Genomic DNA, 13867 nt, shown 5'->3' on the forward strand with positions numbered 1-13867 from the left:
GTCACCTCCAGGCGTCCGGGTTAATAGGGGTGTTTTTAGTAGTACTATAGGTATATTGTGCTTTTCCACAAAACTCGAGGATATGAATGAGTGTGATGCTCCAGAATCAAATAATACCGTTGCAAGAGCTGAGCTGACTAGGTACTCACCGAGCACTACGCCCTGAGCTCCTTGAGCCTCCTGTGCGTTGATGTGGTTGACGCGGGCTCGTCCAAATGACTGCTGGGGCTGCCTCATCTGCTGACTGTTGTTATTGGTGTTGTTGTTGTTGCGGATGGGCACTCGGTTGGCACCTGACAGAACTGGCCTTGGTCCATTTACTGTATTGGAGAAGGCTAATGTAGCCGGCTTGTTCTTGGCATATGGGCAGTTAGCAATGAAATGCCCTGTCTCTCGGCAGTTGAAACAGACCCTAGCATTGCTGTTGTTGGTTGTGACTTGGCTTGCATTGTTCTGCGGGGCCCTCATGGTGTTCTGGCTCCTGAGCTGTGCATTAGGGGCCTGTGGGCCTGTCACCTGAGATTGAATCCTATACTGCATTGGAGCCTGGGATCTTGGTGCAGTATAGCTGAAGCTTCTGGGTTTCTGGAAGCGATCCTGCTGGCGGGACTTGCTTTCCAAAAACTTGCGCTTGTTATCCTTCCTCTCTTCGATTTTGGCCCTTTCCGTAAGTATCGCCTTGTTCATCAGGGTGTTGAAGTCCGGGTAGATTTGTGGGGTAACCAAGGTCTGGAGTTCTGGGTTCAATCCTTTCTTGAACATGTCCTGTTTCTTCTCATCATCATTCACTTCTTCTGGGGCATATCGGGCCAACTCCATGAACTGATGGGTGTACTCTTCTACTGACATACTCCTTTACTGTAGAGCGCGGAACTCATCCGCCTTGTGCATCATTGTGGCCGAGGGAATATGATATCGATGGAACTCCATCACAAACTCTTTCCATGTGATGGTGGAGGCATCTTCGGCGGTGGCACAGTAATTCTCCCACCAGGCTAAGGCAGTCCCGGTGAGTTGGTGGGCTGCCAAAAGGACTTTGTCTCGGTCCTGGCATTCGAATGGCTTGAGCATCCTCTGGATCACACGAAGCCAGTCGTCTGCATCCAAGGGGTTGCTGGATCCAGCAAAGGTGGGCGGCTTGGTCCTCAGAAAAGCCGTCAGCTTGTCGTTCATGGTTTGCTCTCGTGGCCGCTTGTTGACAAGGGCATTGGTCAGTGTTTCTAGTATGAGGGTTTGGTTGTGGATTATCTGTGCCAGATCTCCGAGGGGTGGTGGTGGTGGCAGTGGCCCTTCTACTTGGTTTTCTTCTCTGTCCTGGCTTACTTCTTGTTCTTCCTGAGGAGGGTTCTGCCCATTAGGCGGCACTCCCATACCAACGACTGCAGGGTTCCGAATGCGGGAGGCCCTCGTAACGCTTCGGGAAGCCATCTGAAAATTGGTAGAGTTTTTGTGAGATTAGGATTACGTGATGTTTAAGTTGTTTAATTCAGATTTTTGAAAAGGCAGAATCTACCTTCTGCCAATAAGCATACAACTAACAAGCACACAAACATAGCAAACAATAAGCACAAACAACTTCATTACTGCAAGAGAGGGTACAACACGAGGACAAGACTAAATCACGTGCTACACATTCGGATACAGGTTCACATTTAAGGGTACAACTTAAGCCAGTGGGGCTGGGAGGTACAACACTAGGGTGGCGTCGGGCATTCTACTCGCGGGGCGAGCCTTCTTCTGGGGCGGAACGTGCTTCCAGGGGAACAGACAACTCGCCGTCCTCTAGGTTCCCGTTCTCCATGGGTTGCGTAGCAGCTTCTCTTTCACCGGCGGCAGTAGGCCCTTCGGGGTTCTCGGGTGGGGCTTGTGGGGTTATCACGAGTGGTCCCCATCCTATGATGGGTGTCCCGAGTAGAACATGGTCCTCCCCAATTGCCGGGACTGGGGTTCCACTTCTGGTCTATTCTTGCATACGCTGGTCTCGTGCTTGCATGAGGCTCTCCTGAGCAACTGCTTCGCTGCTGACCACGGCTGCGGCTCTTGCCTCGGCTTGGGCTGCTCGTATTTGTTGCAGTCTCACCGCGAGCTCTGCTTGCTCGGCACGATGGGTCTGCTCCCTCAGAATGTTGGCTTGCTCGTCAAAGAGCTGATCCAAGGAGGCTAGGTAAGTAGCCACTTGGTATAGGGGGTCCTCTTCATGGCGGCGCCGTTCCAGACTTCTCATGCGTGCTTCCCAAACTAGGGTTCTGATGGCCGGCGGAAAGAACCTCATTGGTGTGGAGGCAAGGTGTCTTTCAAAAATCCGGCACAGGTAATGGAGTGCCTTTCTGATGGCCAAGGGGTAGGTGTCTTGGTGCCTAAATCCTGTAGCGGTCACTCGCCATGGCTGGATGTCGGGGTAGCGATCACTTCTGGCGAAGACTAGGATCACCCTGCAGCGGAGAGTGCCATGATGCTCGTACTCTCTGTTGTAGTACCTTGGGCATTCCGTGACGCCAAGGCTTTCCAGGGCGTTGATCAAGAGGCTGGGGAAGCCAGGTGCAGCTTGGCAATTGCCCTGGGTCCATCCTTCCTCAACCATCTGAAAACAAAGATAGGGTGAATAAACTTGCACAATTATTTGGGGTACACAAAGGGAGTAGATGATATTTATTATTGCAACATGGTGGGATACAGACTTCATGTATACACGATTATTAGGGCAAAGGTTCTAGCTTGGGGTGCTACTCCTATCATGGGGACTCTCCCTCGATCCGGATAGGGCGCTTCTTCAGTGGAAGACACTGATCCATCACGTCATCTTCGGTCTGAGTACCTCTATCCCAATGGGTTTCTTCGGGTTCTTCTTCTTCGGTCTGAGTGCCTATATCCCAATGGGTTTCTTCGGGTTCTTCTTCTTCGGTCTGAGTGCCTATATCCCAATGGGTTTCTTCGGGTTCTTCTTCTTCCTCCTCTATCCACCCACCTATTCCTCTGCGAGCCTCGTATTCTTGTATTCAGGCTTGGAGAGCGGCTAGGGAATTCTCGGCGCGTGCGGCTCTTGTCCATTGTTCTTCCAGTTCTGCCTCACATTCTTGCATTTGGGCTTGGAGAGCGGCTAGGGAATACTCGGCGCGTGCGGCTCTTGTCCGTTGTTCGTCCAGCTCTTGGGTTGCCTTTTCTGCTCTGTGGACTTGTTGCTTCAGTTGTGCCGCTTGTTCGCGGTAGAGCTCATCCAGGCCGGTGAGATAGATGGATAGGTGGGAGACCGTATCTTCTAGGTCTTCTTCTTCTCTTCCAAGTCCTCTCAAGGATAAGGCTAGGGTTTAATTTGCGGGAAAACGATAGTTTATGCAGGGGTTCATTTGAAAGAAAGTATTTTCAAAACAAGTTTTCTTTGTACCAAATAACACATAGTGTTGGCCCACACAGGACCCAAATTTTAAGCTGGTACCGGACTCCTCATCCGCCGTAGCACACGGCACAACTGCCGGACACATTTCCAAAACAACACACGCCAACCCATCCCAAAGTAAACACTAGTTATGTGACCACACCGTAACTCGCCCAGTACCGTGGGCACGGCTATTCGAATAGGTTTTAACTCTGCAGAGGTGTGCAACTTTACCCACAAGCGGGGTACCGCAACTCGATCACCTTAGTGTCGGTGCAGATCCCAACAAAGCCATTACCCACCTTAGCTAGACCTGACTAGCCATCACGGGTTGCACCAAGGTGTCATTGACCTATCACAGAGGTTGTAACCGGGGCATAAGTCACACAGAGCTAATCCCTTCTCCTTGATCACCCATTGCTCTCAGCTCTCTTGATGACTATCAGACTAACTAGTGAGGTTTATGCTAAGCCGTTGCCCATTCAATGGTCGAGTGGTTTGCACGATAGTGGAGTTAGGTGAGATGACACATCAACTCGGTCCTTAATTGTGACAAGATGGATATCTCCCTTCCTTGCCCTGCCACACAGGCACGAGCACACCAATCGGCAAATCACACAGAAATGCCATCCATCCCATCTAAACTTATCTTTCGAAAATTCCACTTGTATCCCTTCCCACACACACACCCCTTTTCTTTATAAAACAAGTTGTATTGTGTATAAGATCCTAAGCGTTCTAGCAGTGATTAACGTCCAAACAAAGCACATTCAGACATTAATCTAGGTGGTCAAGGAATGGTTATAACAAATCAAGGGGTGGCTATTCAGCCGTGTTTTCAGCAGGCAAAACATATGCAATTTTATAAAACAGGCCAATAGGTTGTGTTTATAAAATCTAGGACAAAATATGCACCAAAGGGCGGGATTGAACTTGCCGTCTTCAAAGCCTTCGGGGAGGTCCTGATCGAAGCAATGCGGTGGGGCTTTTCGGCGACCAAGGTGAGGAGGGAGAGTGAGAGGGAGGCGAGGAGGTCCTAATGCACCTCTTACCCTGGGCAGAGGCAACGCGAGGGGGCGGCTCCGCGGTGGCCGGTGTGCTCGGCGGCTATGGCAGTGGTGACGGCACTGAGAGCTCGGGGAGGAGGCTAGGGATGGCGGTGGAGGTCGCGTGATGGCGGAACGCAACGTGGGGGAGTCTATTTAAGGGTGAGGTAATGCGGTGGGCGGTGGCCGCGTTGGTGGCTGCTCGGCGAGCCTCGCGGCCGGCCTTAATGGTGCTTGGCCGCTACCGTGGTGTCGTGGAGCAGCGGCGCGGGTGGCGAGACGGCCACAGGATGATGCGACTGCTCAGGCAGGCGGCGAGCGGGACTGGTGGCGCTGTGCGGCTTGACGGCGGAGGGCGCGGTGAGCAGTGCCGCTAGCGTCGCGCGTGGGCGTGCACAGGGGCACAGGAGAAGGGGAGAGAGAGGAAGGAGAGAGAGGGAGAGGAGAGAAAAAGAAAAGAGAGAAAAAGAAAAGAGAAAAAGGAGGAAGGGAAAAAGGAGAAAAAGAAAAGGAAAAAGGAAAGAGAAAATGGAGAAAAGAAAAGAAAAATGGGAAAGAAGAAAAAGTGAAGAAGGAGAGGGAGAGCGAGCGTGCGCCGGCGGCGATTGCGGCCCCGGTCAGCCACGCACAGAGTTCGCGTGCGCGCGCAGAACGAGGGCCATAGAGAAATGATTCGGGGATGGGACATCGGTGTTTGGAACAGAGAAAAGGTTCCGGAAATTAGAGTTTAGGGTTTTAAGAGGATTTTGAGCTCAACGATGAAAATAATTTTGAATTTTTCACGCGTGATTTATTTGGTAGATTTTTGGGATGTCACACAAAGCCCATGCCGCAGGCACCTCAGCACCAAAGGCTTCGCCAACAACCCATTCTCATCGAGGAAGAGCTGTACTCAGACGAAGAGGAAGGCGAATATGTAATTCCACATCAGCATCGGCAGCAACAAGGCCTCGGCACACCTCTTTCGGCAGAATTAGAAGAGCTCCAGTGGCCTCCATGCTTCAACCCAGCTATCCTCCCGCAGTTTGACGGGGACTCCGACCCAAAAGAATTTCTCCTCAAGTATGAAGCAGCAATCGAAGCAACCGGAGGCGGTCCAGCTTGCAAGGTCAAAGCGTTCGTTCTTTCGCTGAAGGGCCTCGCTCAACACTAGTACTCTAATCTCCCAAGTGGCCACATCCACACCTAGGACCAGCTGCGAGCGGAGCTAACTGCTGCGTTCCGGGCGCCGAAGCCCAACGAAGTCAACTCATGTGACTTCCACAACTTGAAGCAAGAAGGGTTCACCCTGCAAGAGTAGCTACATCACTTCGTTAGGCTTTGTGCAAGGGCCCCAGACGTAGCGGAGAAGACCGTCATCGAAGCCGCCATCATAGGCTTAAGCCTTGGCCTGTGCGGGGAATACCTCGAGCACCGCAAGCCGAAGACCCTGAACAGGCTCTTTGAGATAATGCAAGAATATTGCATTTCAGACAAGGGTAGGCGCCGAAGAATCGAAGAGATGAACGAGAAGAGGTCATGCAATCACGACCGAGCGAAGCCGCATCAGCCTGAACAAACGAAGAACCCGAAGGCCGTGAATGCGGTCTCCGGTGACAAAGCCTGCGACTCCCGGACTCATTCCAATAGAGAAGGGAGAAGCGATCGAAGCAACTCCAACCGAGGCCACGGAGATAACCCCAGCCGAAGGTAAAAAGTCTCATACTGCTGCATTCATGGCAAAGATAAAGGCTATTGGACGAGTGATTGCCCCCCCCCCCCCCGTCAAGGAGAAGAAAGAAGAGTTTGATTGATGCACAAGTACCCAACCACCAAAGCCTGTCAACTGCAATCACATCAACCAGCCGCGAGGACCGCCACCACAGATCCAGTGGCAACCTTCGCAACAATCCCATTGGACTTCAGCATACCCCACATTATCCTCATCTTTCCCAACCTTCCACTACAATCCCACATATATCCCCCCCCCAGCTCTTCCGGCCCCTTCGGCACCCCAACTCCCACAAATCCCAACCCCTTCGGTGCCACAGCAAGCGTGGCATCCACCACCCACACCATAAGCTCCAATCTATCTTCCCCCACCACCAAAACTAGAACCTGGCACAGTCCCAGAAAGAGCCAATGATCCCATCGGAGGCACGGTAAATGTCATCAATGCCATTTCCGGTGGGTCAAACGAGCCTGTGCACGAGACAAAGCGGCAGAGGAAAGAATACCTCCGCATAATCTCACATGTGTGCGAAGGCAAACACTTCCGCACCCCTTGGTCCCATGTCCCAATTACATTTTCCAAAGCCGACCTCAGGCTTCAGCACTAACCACACAACGACCCCCTCGTCATTTGCGCAAATATTGGCAGAAATTCTGTTCACTTCACGGGAAACGACATGGGTCGAATCCTTGTCGATAACGGCAGCTCCGCAGACGTTCTCACTTGGCAATGCTTCGTCAAGATGGGGCTCACAGAGAAGAACCTGCACAAATCTCAGTACCCGCTCATCGGATTCTGAGGGAAAAGGATCGAGGCCCTTGGCAAAATAGAGTTGAATGTGACCTTCGGAGAGGGCAACACCCAGAGAATAGAACTCATTACCTTCGATGTGGTGGATATAGCTTACCCGTACAATGCTATTTTCGGCCGCAACAGCATCATCAAGTTCGCGGCAGTTATAAATTAGGCTTACCTCTACATGAAAATGCCAACAGCTGAAGGAGTCATCACGATTCTTGGCAACCAAGAAGAAGCAAGAAGGTGCGAAGACAATGCGGCATGTGCCATGAAAAACGTACACGCAATCGAAGCTGCCAACATCGAAGAAGAAGAAGAGGAACTGAAGCCTCCCAAGTTCGAGCAATCCCACAAAGAGGGAGTCATGCCAGGCGAACACATAAAGAAAGTTCCGCTCTGCGAAGATGTCCCCGATAGCACAGTAACGATCGGTAAGGGGCTTGAAGAAGCCGAAGAAGCCAGGTTAATCCAGCTTTTAAGGAACAACCAGAACGTCTTCGCATGGTCATCATGGAACACTCTCTAAGGGTGGACCCGAAGGTCAAGTCGTGAAAGCAACGCCTTTGCACAATGTCTGAAGACCACAAGAAAGCAACACAAAGCGAAGTTCAGAAATTGCTCGATGCAGTCATCATACGTGAAGTGCAATACCCAGAATCGCTGGCAAATGTAGTCATGGTCCCGAAGAAGAATGACAGTTGGAGGATGTGCATTGACTTCACCACCCTCAACAAGTTCTGCCAGAAGGATGGATTTGCCTTGCCTCGCATCGATACCCTGGTAGATGCGGCAGCAGGGTCGGAGATGTTAAGCATGCTAGATTGCTTCACCGGCTACCACCAGATTTTCATGAAAAAATCCAACGAAGAGAAGACCAGCTTCACAACTCCCTTCGGCACGCACTGTTATGTAAGAATGTTTGAGGGGCTTCGCAATGCATGATGCACATTCAACAGAACCATTGCAGCGGTACTTGACACCCAGCTAGATAGAAATATTTCTGCGTACGTCGATGATGTCGTCGTGCGAAGCAAAAAACGCGAAGATCACATCTCGGATCTTCGAGAGACCTTCGCCAACCTCCGCAAACACGGGCTCAAATTGAACCCCGAGAAGTGTGTCTTTGGCATGAGAAGAGGAAAGCTTCTGGGATGCTTGATCACAGAGAGAGGTATCGAGGCAAATCCAGTAAAGATCGAAGCCATCAGAAGAATGCAGCCACCCACAACAAAGAGGGGGTATAGAAGTTGACAGGCCATCTGGCTTCACCGAACAAGTTTATTTCGCGCTCAGCAGAGAGATCGCTACCTTTCTTCAAGGCGCTGAAGGGCTCTGAAAATTTCCATTAGTGGCCTGAGCAAGACAAAGCCTTCGAAGACCTCAAACAATACTTGGAGAACCTCACAGTGATGACAAGCCCTTCGCCTCGAGCTGAATTGCTGCTCTACATTACGACTTCAAGCTCTGCAGTGAGTGCAGCATTAGTAGAAGAAAGGATGGTCGAAGAGACGCTGAAGCAGTACCCAATTTACTTCGTATCTGAAGCCCTTAGCAGATCGAAGTTGCTATATTCAGAAATGGAGAAGATGGCATATGCAGTGGTGATGGCAGCTCGGAAGCTCCGGTACTACTTTCAGAGCTTCAAAATCAAGATCCCAACATCTTTCCCCCTTCGGGACATGTTTGAGAATAGGGAGGCCTCCGGAAGAATCGGGAAATGGGCAACACAGTTAGTGGCACACACCATTGATTTCGTCCCGCGAAGCACAATCAAGTCCCAGGTCTTGGCAGACTTCGTAGCTGACTGGACACCAGCAGCACCTTCATAGAACCCACCAGTCATCGAAGCGATATGCCAGCTGGAATGTGATGGAGCTTACTGCAAAAACGGCTCAGGGGCTTCGGCAGTCCTCACAGCACCTTCGGGGACACAGCTCAAGTATGCGGCAAGGCTAGAATTCCCTGGATGCACAAACAACGTGGCTGAATACGAAGGCTTGCTTCTAGGCCTGCACAAGGCACGGGCACTCAGAGCAAGTAGGCTGTCCATCTAATCCGTCTCAGAGCTCATTACCAACCACATCGGCAAAACTTACAGAGCACTCAATCCTGAGCTAGCGAAGTATCTAGCAGCAGTCTGAAGCATGGAAAAATATTTTTTGGGCTTCAGCGTGAGAAGTTTTCCCAGATTTCAAAACAAACAGGCGGATGTCTTAGCCAAGGCTGCAACGGAAAACAACCCATTGCCTCTGGACGTGTTCTTCGAAACACTCAAGAGCGGCTCAGTAACTTGCGCTGAAGAGCCAGCAAAATTTATCAATGCCATTTCCAGCGAAGACTGGAGATCCACTATAATGGCTTACCTTCGGGGACACTTCGTCCTGGAGGATGAAAAAGAGGAAAAACGAATGTCCCTTCGGGCACGAAGCTACTCAATCATCAACGACACATTATATAGATGGGGTGTCTGCGCACCTTTGTTGAAATGCATCTCACAAGTCGAAGGCAGACATCTGTTGCAAGAAATACATGCAGGCATGTGCTCTTCGCACATTGGCACGAGGGCTCTAGTGGGGATGGCTTGTCGCGAAGGGTTTTATTGTCCTTTGGCTGTAGCAAATGCTCATGAAATTGTACGCACATGCGCCAATTGTCAAAAGCATGCTCACTACAGCAAGTTCCCACCAAAAGAAGTCCACCCGATACCTCCGGTCTGGCCCCTCATGCGGTGGGGCATCGACATCATGGGCCCTCTGCCAACTGCTCCAGGCAACTTCAAATATGCAGCAGTCGCAGTGGAGTACCTCTCAAAGTGGATCGAAGCCAAAGCGCTTCGAGACATCATAGCTGCAACCTTGCAGAATTTTTTCTGGCAAAACATCATATGACGCTTCGGCGTGCCTAGAGAAGTTACCGTGGATAATGGCAAGTAGTTTGATTGTACCACTTTCAGAGAGTTCTGCCGTCAATTGGGCACCAAGTTATGTTTCGCATCGGTATACCACCCGCAGTCAAATGGAGCCGTTGAAACAGCAAATGGTATCATTGTCTCCGGATACAAAAGAAAAACATCACCGAGCAGCCGAAGGGCAAATGGGTTGACGAGCTACTGAAGGTAATCTGGTCACATAACACAACAGAATCAAGGGCAACTAAGTTCCCACCCTTCAAGCTCCTCTATAGCGAGGAGGCAATGACACCAGAAGAACTTCGGCACGGGTCTTATAGAACAGAAGCTCCTGATGAAGACATCAAGCCAACAATCGACACAATCGAAACCATCAAAACACAAGCAGCCATCAACCTTGGCAAGTACCAGGAGGAGACCCAAAGGTGGCGAAACAAAAAGGTGAGACCTCAGGAGAACAAAGAGGGCAACCTTGTTCTTCACCGCATCCCAAAGAGCAAGCTACAGGGCAAAATGTACAGCAAATGGGAAGGACCATTCCTGGTCACTTTGATGACAAGACCCGAGGCGTGCAGGCTTCGCACACTTGAAGGAGTCGAAGACCCATACTCCTAGAACAAGGACATGCTTCAGCGCTACTATGTTTAGATTCTGTCAAATTTTTGTAATAAGTTGTAATCTCTCCCTTCGCAACTAGTTTCAACAATGTATTCAAGGGCCCGTACTCTTTTCCTCATAGGGAAAGCCTTCGCGCAATCGCTGTGGTTGCCGAAGGCGTGAGGTTTTTAATGAGGTGGCAACTTTGTGTAACCTCTTATGAAATATAAACAAGGTCCCCAGAAAAGAACATCATGTATCTGAGGACGCACCGAAGCATTTATCCCCCTTCATCACAGCGAAGGGGGGAGTCATCAGTGCATTATAAGTGAAAGTCACTTGGAGAAATGAGCCCAGGGTTTGCGAAGCTAAATGGTCGGCATCACCCTTAGGTCTCGGTTCTTAATTTTTCCCAGTTGAAAAGATCTTCCGCGCAGAGCGCCGAAGGCAAGAAAAGTCCTATCGTGCGAAAGCCGAAGGCTAGGGCCCGCCTAAGCGTGCTAAAGAGCCGAAGGTCCCCCTACAGGAAAGACCTTCCACGCAGAGCGCCGAAGGCATGGAAAGTCCTATCGTGCAAAAGCCGAAGGCTAGGGCCCACCTAAGCGAGCCAAAGAGCCGAAAGTCCCCCTATCAAAAGTCCTTCAGTGCAAATCACCGAAGGCACGACGTAGTCTCTAACCATAATCCAAAGGTAACCAAAGGCGATGCTTGGCGTGCCTCGCTCCTTCAAGCACGCAGAAGGGGGGGTGGCGCTTTGTGAATAAATATGTTGCGTACTTGCAGCTTTAGGTCACCCCAGAAGACGAAGGGGGTGGCGCTTCGAAATTAATCAATCATACAAGGCTCAAGTAATAATGAAAAGGGGGCTTCGCCCAGTTTGTTACATACAAATCTTTAATACACTAACATAACAATTACAAAGAGGGCTTCGCATAGTCGAAGACCCATACTCCAAGAACAAAAGTGTCGCCCTCCAAGTACGCAAGAGGGGGGGTGGCGCTTCGCGAACAAAATCCATTGCGTCCTCGAAGGAACTAACTTTTCGTTAACAAGGGTGGCGCTTTGCAATTACAATCATCACATTACAATTACAACACTCCGGGGCTTCGCCCAAAATTTCACATCAGTTTTTACACAATTGCGAAGCCATCTTCGCCCAACGAAGAAAAACATTAAAATTACACAGGGCCTTCGCCCATTCATTCCGTCATTACACTAGATTCTTCTTCTTCGAATACAACGCGGTCCACCTCGTCAATGACCTCGCGGACCGCAATATCTAAGATGCCTTCGGCCAGTCTTCGGAGATAGGCTTCGAATCTTGGCCCTGCAACGAACGATGGCTTCGATCAGTCGTCTTGCATGAAGTCATCTTCTTCTCTATACATGAAGTAATAGTCGCCATGGAGTTCCTCCACGGGCTCTGGTTTCGGCTCAAGGAGCCCAGCGGGTGGCAAATACGGTACATCCATGTTTAACATGCGTTTTATTTCGCGACGAATGGTGCGGTCATGAAGAACCTCATGGTGCTTGTCTGCGTCGCGCGTGAACCTATCAAAAAAACATTTCGACTGCGCGTTGCGGAGATTATAAGCACGCTCTTTAAACATCCAAAATTCCGCGAAGGTCATCCAAGGCCGATTCACACTAAACTTGCACCACCTAGCGCCAGAGATAACAAAGTTCCCGCGTTTCATCCGCAAAGGCAAAATACCTTCGGTGATCCGTGCAGGTTCCGACGCAGGGTCCTACGCAGACACCGAAGGGGTTAATTAAAAGTTATGTTTACACTTATCAAAATCACATTACAATTCCCAAAACGAGGCTCACACCTCTCCAACATCTTCATCAGCAACGGCGTTAGAGCCACCATCCGCGCCATTCCCGGCATCTTCGACATCATCATTTGGAGGGCTTCGCCTGAGGTTCAGGGCTTCGGCAGCCCAAGCTTCAGCTTTCTCTTGTAGCTAAACATACTGGATGTCAGTACTAATTGGGAAGAGCCAAAGGCAGCAACTAACAAACAACAGACTTACCTGTCTCTTCATGCACTCGCCTTCGTGCGCGACTAGCTCTCGCCCCTTCTCCTAGTAAAATGTTGCCATAAAGTTCTTGGCAATGTTGCAGGGCAGAGCGGCCAAGGTATCAGGCTTCACTTCATCCGAAGATGGCCACTGCATGGAAGGGTTGCGAAGGGTGCGAAGCTTCGTCTTCGAGATAACGGCTTCGCCACCAGCCGAGGCTTCAAGCAAAGAGCACACCGCGGCCATCAGCGAGCGCGCCGTGATGCCGACATTCAGTTCACCGAAGAACTGGCTGCCGCAGTCGATCATGGCCATGCAGCACCGAAGCCATCGGAAGAACTCGATGAGCTCCCCAGCGTTCACGTCCTCACCTGCCAGCGGCGGAGCATCAAGGCCGAAGCTTGTGAATTTCAACCTGAAGTGGGAAGGCCCCATCAGCAACAGCTTGCCGGAAGATCCCGACAAGCTCTTCGGCACTCTGTCGGCGGTCTTCGGAAGCCTTGGCAGCCTCTTCTGCAGCCTGGGCCCGACCACGAGCCTCCTCCAGCTGCTTTATAGAAGTCTCCGTGCTTATTCGAACTGAAGCCAGTGACGCTTCAAGCTCTGTTTTCTCTCTTTGCAAGGCGGAGACCTTCTCTTCCAGCTCAGCCACGCGTGAGGAGGTCCCGGCCTCCACCTCCATCTACCTTCAGGCGCAGTGAGCAGCCACGAAGGACTTCAAAGCGAGGTCCTCCGTGCACTGCAAGGCGTTCGCTGCCCTGGTGTTCATCAGCCTCTTCTCCATCAGGGGGAAGCAGAAGGATGCCCCGGCTTCGGCCAATAACTCACATTCCCTGTCACGGCTATCGAAGCGGAGGCTGCCGACGACTTGACCCCCGATGATCTTAGCTCCGGAGGTGCCCAGGGCTTCGGCCACTGCAGCGGGATTAGACCTACCGACAAGGTAGCCACTGCTCTCGCTCGAAGAGCCAGAGCTTGTGCTAGATGCTGCAGCGGCTGCGTTCGCCGACTTGGCGCCTTTTGGCCTGTCTTTGTCATCGTCATCGCTGCCTCCGCCGGACGTCGAGGACGATTGGGTTTCCTCCTGGACGTTGGTGCAGGGGTTGCATTCACCGGGGCAGGCGCCAGAGCCGGCTCGGGGGTCGCGACTCGACCTGGTCGGGAGAGGCATTATGCCCCTCGTCCTCGTCGCTCTCCGCTACCATCACGCTGTACTCCAAAGTAGGAGCGCGCCTCGAGGCGAGCAGAGTCACGGTAACCGGAGGCGGACGAGAGGGGAACACTTCGTGATGCTCCTCCTCCTCCTCATCATCATCCTCGGAGTTGCCCTTGGACTTGAGTGGAGCCGCGCCCAGCAGGGACTCCAGATTCCTCGGGTGCTTTGACGTCCCCGCGCCCGATGTGCCACCT

Source organism: Panicum virgatum, chromosome 6N (assembly GCF_016808335.1).
Source record: "Panicum virgatum strain AP13 chromosome 6N, P.virgatum_v5, whole genome shotgun sequence".
Lineage (NCBI taxonomy): Eukaryota > Viridiplantae > Streptophyta > Magnoliopsida > Poales > Poaceae > Panicum > Panicum virgatum.